Here is a 7,836-nt window from a genome sequence, read left to right on the forward strand (position 1 = left end):
ACTACGCCCAGCTAATTTTTTTATTTATTGTAGAGATGAGGTCTCGCCAAGTTGCCCAGGTGGGTCTTGAACCCGTGGGTTCAGGCAATCCACTCTCCTTGGCCTCCCAAAGTGCTGGGATTATAGGCTGAGCACCAAGTCTGGCCTATTTTATATTATTCAAATACATGTACAGGAAGAAGGGGTGAGTCCTGCTACAATATATTGCTCCTTAACTCTAAATTCACTTTTTGTCACTTACTGTTCCCTGGAGGCAGCACTGTGAGCATGTCTCCTTTGAATGATTCTGGACCTCATTCTTAGAGGTTCTGGAAGGGACCAGTGCAGGAGTCTTCCTAGTTCCCTGCATGCTTCCTTTCTTTTCTTGTGGCTCCTCCTGCATGGCTGCGAGTAACGTGTGGGTGGGCACGACCAGTGCTCTCCCACCAAGCTTCAGTGGCACCCCTCAGTTCTTAGTGAATTCCATGTTGCTCTTTCCTGTCTACCAGCTGTGGGCCACTGGCACCAACAAGAGATCTCAGGAGGCATCCAGCTGCCAGCCTAAGAAAGGCAGAGGCTCTTTCCTGCCAGTTTAGCCTTGTGACTTGGGCCAGCTCTGACCTGGGCCAATTCAGCAAACTAATCTATCATCCATTGGGCAACAACCACACCTTCTCCAGCGAGGCCTGAATTGCAGTTTTGGAGAGGAGGTCTTCTATTGTAGTTTGCTAAGTTTGTCATAATGCAGTACCATAAACTGGGCGACTTAAACAATAGAAATGTACTGTCTTATGGTTCTGAAGGCTATATGTCTAAGATAAAGGAATCAGCAGTGTTACTTCCTTCTGAGAGCTGGAGAGAGAATTTGCCTCATGCTTCTGCTGGTGTGTTGGCAGTTTTTGGCATTCTTTGGCTTGTGGAAACATTACTCCAGTCTCTGCCTCCGTTCCTCCCATGGCGTTCTCCCATGTGTGTGTGTGCCAGTGTCCAAACTTTTTCTTTCTATACAGGACACCAGTCATATTGGATTAGGGGCCCACCCTACCACTGCATGACCTCATCCTAACTTAACTAATTATGTCTGTGATGACCTCAAATAAGGTCACCTTCCACATATGCATTTTGGGGGACACAATTCAACCTTTCTTGGAGGTTTGTTCCTTTCTTCAGCATTCTCACTCAGCCTTGGGATATTCTCTAGAGATGAATTTTACTCCTTTATAGCTAACACCCTTGTTAGTAGATGATTATTCTCTACATGTTGTATTTTCCTCTACATTTGTCTTGTGGTCTCTCCTAGGAGAGTGGCCATAAATTTTAGTCCTGCCCGTGATGGTGCTCTAGGGGATTTGGTCACAGTGTGCCTTTCATGGGATATTTATTTATCCTGGCGGATGGTCTAATACCTAAATGTGTGACCAGGTGTCTCTCTCACAGAAAACTTGTCTATATTGGCAGATGCCCTTGTGACTCCTGTCTGACCTGTGTCAAGTTTATTCCTACCAAGATAGCCACTCTCTAGGAGAGTCTTGATTTTTTTTTTTTTTTAATGTGTTGGGTACTGTGGGTCATGCCTATAATCCCAGCACTTTGGGAGACTGAGGCAGAAGGATTGCAGGGGTTCAAGGAACAAGACTCTATAAATAAATAAATACATACATACATATGTTTGTTTTTTTTTTAATGTGTTGGGCTGGGTGCAGTGGCTCAGCCTGTAATCTTAGCATTTTGGGAGGCTGAGGTGAGGAAATTTCCTGAACCCAGGGGTTTGAGACCATCCTGGGAACTTGGTGAGACCTCATCTCTATAATAAATGAAAAAATTAGCTGGGCATGGTAGGGCATGCCTGGAGTTCCAGCTACTTGAAAGGCTGAGGTGGAAGGATTGCCTAAGCCCAGCAAGTCGAGGCTGCAGTGGCTGTGAGCATGCCACTGCACTCCAGCCTCGGCAACAGAGTGAGACTTCAACTATTAAAAAAAAAAGTGTCAGTCAGATGAGACAAAGAGAAGGCTACTGAACAGTACACATGAAATAGCAGAAGCAGTTTATTACTTACAGATCTCAGAAAAAAGAGGCCAGCATGCCTCACAGGGCCAAGAGGAAGAAGGAGAAGCTAGCCAGGACACAGGAGCTCAATTAGTGAGTAAGGAGTGTGAAGGAGGGTGGAAAACTGTGGGACAAAGCCTTTTTAGGTGTTCAAGGTATTATTACCCAAGCAATTTTCTCAACAGTTCTAACTGGTGGGTTTAGAGCAAGCAGATATGAATTCCCTGGGGTCACATTGTGATTGAGAGGTGGTCACTGTGGCACTTTTGCACAGTCCATGGAGGTCAAAGTAGGTTGTATAGACAAGTGGTCACCAGGAGGCAATTATTAAAGGCAGAGATCTGAACTGATCACATTCAGGAACTTGGAGGAAGCTGAGAACTAGAAACTACGTCAAGGGTGACTAAGCCCTGCTTCTAATAAAAGAAAGTTCAATTCCTGTATCTCCAGCAGGCTGTTCTTGGCCCTGTAATGATAACCACAGCTTCCATGCAATGGAAATGGAAATGTTCATTCATTTGCTCATGTGTTCATTTAAACAAATACTCACTATGTACATTTACTAATGTATGCCAAGTTCTATGTGCTCAGAGACATAGAGATGGTTTGGGCTCTGCCTTTTAAGAGCTGAGAGCGTAATGGTGGAGACTGACAAGTGAAAAAACTGTATTAAGTACTGTGGGATGGCTTTTCTGAGAAGGTGACCCTTGAACTTGACTCACAAACTCTGAGTCTTCGAGGACAGCAAACCAGGAAGAGAATGAGAGAAGAATATATGACAGAAGAAAGAACAGGAAAAAAAAAACATAAAGAGAACTGGATGTGGTTTGTTAGGAAAATTGTGTCAGGAATTGTTAGAGGAAGTGAGTGTTAAACCTAGAAAAAAGATGTTTCTCAACACAGGATTCCCGTGTCTTTAAATTGCTCATGGTCTGAAACCATACATAGTTGTAATAGACTAGTCATACTCCCAGAATGTCAGCCAAGCATACACATGTGCAGATAGTGACCCTGCATTAGGACTGCCACTTGACCAGGACCAGAAGTGACAGTCCATCTGTTATAAGATGCAGCCTGACTTCTGAGATTTTCAAATGTAAACAATCGTGCATCTCAGGAATGGTAAAGCAGAATATTCATGGAATGGCAAATAAAGTTGTAGGAAGACCCACTTTTATGGACGCTCAAGGCAACATGATATCAAGAACGTGTGCGTCATAGTCAATACAACCTGGGTTCAAGTCTAGGCTCTGCCACTTACATGTATGTAATATAGCATCAGTTGCTATACCTAGAAAGTCTCTATTTCCTCATTTGCAAAATGGGAATAATTCTTACCTCATAGAACCAAAGGAGATGAAATATGTAAATTTCACATTCGATATCTTGTTGTCAACAAGAAGGGTACAGTGTGGCTCTTTGCTGGGTCACTCTAGAGAGAGCCCAGCTTAAGACTTTCCTCTTCCACGCAAACCCTGAAGGTTATGCTTCATGATCTTAGTGCTCCCCAAACTTTCTTGACTTTACATACATGCCATTACAAAGCTTTGAATACATACCATAAATACAGGGGTATTTATTTTCAACAAATTCTGTAAGTATATTACTATAATAATAATCACACCCATTATGAAACGTAAAAAAGATTTAAAAGTATGAGATGAAGACCAAATCAACAATAATTTTGAAAAATCAGGCCCTTTTTTTTTTTTTGAGTTGGAGTCTCACTCTGTCGCCCAGAATGGAGTGCAGTGGCATGCTCACGGTCACCTCAGCCTTGACCTGCTGGGTTCAAGTGATCCTTCCACTTCAGCCTTCCAACTAGCTGGAACTACAGGCACACACCGCCATGCTTGGCTAATTTTTTATTTGTTGTGGAAATGAGGTCTTGCCAAATTGCTCATGCTGGCTTCGAACCCGTGGGCTCAAGCAATCCTCTCACCTCGGCATCCCAAAGTGCTAGGCTTAGAGGTGTGAGACACCATGCCAGGTCTAACAGTAATTTCAATAAATTGTTTTTATTAATGGCACCAAAAGCCCTTGACCTCTTACAAAATGCCATTTTTCATGAAATCGCTCTAATTATATATGTATGCTTGGCTTCTAAAAATCTTGATTTTGATTTTGTGATTCAGTGATGTAAAGATTTGTTTATATGCTTGATTTTAATGGCATCAGAAGCTGAGGTAGATCCCTTATGAAGATGCTAATAAATGAAGTCCATCCTTGGCTGCATTTCCTAAACTATAACAGTGGCTTAGCAGGCCAAATGGTGCCTGAGGGCAATACAATGGCATCCTATGTCCTTAGACTCCTCCAGAAATGAATAACTACATATAAAACTAAGGTGCATTCATGTGTTCAATGTTCAAGAAAACTAAAGATATTAACTCAGTGCTAACTGGAAATAAAAAATTCTTTGATGGGTGTCTTTGTTCTGTCCAACAGACTGACACCTGGGGACAGGTGAACATTTGCACTCCCTTGGCCATCACTGGCAGTCTTCTACTTGACTTCTACAGTGCCAAGCAAGTGACCCAAGGAAGTGAGGCAGGCACTGTAGTGCCCTTTGTGACCTCACCTCGGTGGTCACACAACATCATTCTCCCTGTATTCAATTTGCTACACAGGTCAGCCCTGGCTCAGTGTGGGAGGAGACTGCCCAAAGGTGAGGACATTAGGAAGCAAAGACCATTGGAGACCCCTAAGGGAGAACTACTTCAGGAAGCTCCTGAAGAATGTGCTAGCAAAAGAGGAGAATAGGCTGGGGGAAAAAAAATGAGAGCCAGGAAGCAGAGATCTAACTCAGCAAAATAACAAAGACGTAGGATAGATCCTGGATGGCGGGTTTAAAAAGCAAACAGATTGCCAGACACAGTGACTCAAATCTGTAATCCTAGTACTTTGGGAGGCTGAGGTGAGAGGATTGCCTGAGATCAGGGGTTTGAGACTAGCCTGAGCAACATGGTGAGATCTTGTCTCTACAATAAATGAAAAAATTAACTGGGCATGGTGGCACATGCCTGTGGTTCCAGTTACTTGGAAGCCTAAGGCAGAAGGATCATCTGAGCCCATCACATCAGGTTGAGGCTGTGGTGGCCGTGAGTGTGCCACTGCACTCCAGGCTGGGGGACAGAATGCGACTCCGATTCAAAATAATAATAATAATAATAGCAAACCAATCATATTGTATCAGAAGGGTGAAAGATGCCAGGAAATAAATCTCCAGGAAAAATGAAAAATAACCAAAAAAATAGGCTGAGTGCCATGGCTCACTCCTGTAATTCCAGCACTTTGGGAGGCTGAGTGAGAGGATCACATGAGTCCAGGAGTTTGAGACCAGCCTGGGCAACATAGTGAGACCTTGTCTAAACAAAAAACAAAAATTAGCATGTGTGGTGGCGCATGCCTATAGTCCCAGATACTTGGGAGCCTTGAGGTGGAAGGATCACTTGAGCCCAGGAGGTCAAGTCTATGGTGAGCCAGGATGGTGACACTGCACTCCAGCCTGAATGACACAGACAAATCCAGACTCAAAAACAATTACCATTACCACCATCACCACCATAACAACAAACAAACAAAAATAGATAGACCACCAGATACGCTTAAGCATTTAAAAGTTGGTTAATGTCCAAATAATATGATGGGGGGAAGTGAAACTTTCAATATATAGAAAACTCTAAAGAGAAATAATAGACAATCATAAGTTCAGGAAAACAAAACATTTTGTAAGAAAAAAACATAATAATAATAGATTACTGACAGCAGATAGCAGAAACTCTCGCTGTGTTCCTGCCCATTGTGTCCTTCACAATGTATCTTTCCTTTAATAAATCTACCTCTCTTAATTAAAAAAAATAGTAGATTACTTAGGTTTTCCAGTGAATGTTCTTTACATGAACACAGTAATGTCAATAGCTTTATTGATTTAGCTAGAAGTGGGATATAACTACAGGAAAATGGCAAGAAAGGAAGTTGAGGTAGGAAATACAGGAGCACTAGATCCTCATCTAACATAACAGAAAATCAATAATGTCCAAGTTTAAAACAAAAAATTCACATTACCATACTATTTAGAGCTCTAGAAATAAACATCAAATGAAACAGTTAAAGAATTGAGGCTGGACTTCATGGCTCAGTCTGTAATCCCAGCACTTTGGAAGGCTGAGGTGAGTGGATTGCCTGAGCCTATGGTTTCAAGACCAACCCAGGCAACTGAATTAAAACATGCATAGGTGTAACGTTCTTAAATGGAAGGCAAAATGTGCATAAAATATTAAGGCAGAACAAAAGAACTCAAGGAAATGTCTTCCTTGGTCTGTACTGGCCAAATCTTCTTCTTTTAGAGTTTTTAGTGGCCCATGCTCCCTTCTGCCTCAGGGACATTTTGGGAAAGGCTGGAAAGCAGGGCATGGAGGTCAGCCCTTTGAGAATAACCCTCCTTATCCAGAGTGAGGTGTGAAAGGTAATTCACTAGAATGAAGGGTAAAAATATAGAACTTTTGTGTGTATTTAATCTTTATATTAAATATAAATAAGGTCGGGTGCAGTGGCTCATGCCTGTAATCCCAGTACTTTGGGAGGTTGAGGTGGGAAGACTGCTTGAGCCCAGGAGTTCAAGACCAGCCTAGACAACATAATGTGATCTCATCTCTACAAAAAAAAAAAAAAAGGAAAGAAAGAAAAAAATTAGCCGGGTTTGGTGGCTCACACATGTACATGTACACAGCTACTCAGGAAGTTAAGGTGAAAGGATTGCAAGAGCCCAGGAGGTCAAAGCTGCAGTGAATTTTGATTGTGCCACTGCACTACAGCCCAGGTAACAGAGTAAGAATCTGACTGAAAAAAAAATAGTAAATAAATAAATCATTACTAACTTTATATATGCGGGTCATCCCTGACATCATTATTAGGTCACTTGCCTCATTCACGTCACTGTGAGCCCTGGGGAAACAGTCCATGACATCACGGGTAGGGGGTGGGGGAGTGGGTGACAATGACAATACCCCTCATCCATTTGTTCTCTGGAGAATTTCCAAGGAGTTGCTGTTTCTATGTAATCGTGGAAGTGATTTTCAAGACTATATTACCGAATTTCACTGAAATGATCCTTGCAGAATAGACAAGGAATAATGCAAGCCCAATGGACAGCCAAACAGAAGGTGGTAGATCAAACAACTGGCCCCAGAGTGAGCTGTCAACTCTATATTGATACAGTTAAAAATAATGACCATCTAATTATATCTTATTGGAGTTGATCAAAAAATTCAAAATTATCAGGAAAGGACTCAAAACAGAGATTCACACCCATTTTCTGAAACAATGAAACTTAACCTAAATGTACAGTGTCTGTTGGCTGTGTCAAGCTTCCTGAAAGAGCAAGTCATTTTCTTTTTGTGTGTGTGTTGGAATCTCACTCTGTCGCCCAGACTGGAGTGCAATGGCCGCTCCCAGCCACCGTAGCTTTGACCTGCTGGGCTCCGGCGATCCTTTCGCCTCAGCCTTCCAAGTTGCCAGAATTACAGGCATGCACCACCATGCCCGGCTGATTTTTTTTATTTATTGTAGAGATGAGGTCTCGCCAAGTTGCCCAGGCGGGTCTCGAACCCGCGGTTCAGGCAATCCACTCACCTCAGCCTCCCAAAGGTGCGGGATTACAGGCTGAGCCACCGAGCCCGGCTAGCAAGTCATTTTCAAATTGGTCATGTCTAGGACATGAAAATAGACCTCTATAATTGGCATAATGAAGAGATCTGTATTTATTTCTAGATTTCTAAATCGTATGCTTTGCAGACCTTTTTTTTTTAA

The sequence above is a fragment of the Carlito syrichta genome, unplaced genomic scaffold (assembly GCF_000164805.1).
Source record: "Carlito syrichta isolate Samal-C Ts95f unplaced genomic scaffold, Tarsius_syrichta-2.0.1 Scaffold302058, whole genome shotgun sequence".
Lineage (NCBI taxonomy): Eukaryota > Metazoa > Chordata > Mammalia > Primates > Tarsiidae > Carlito > Carlito syrichta.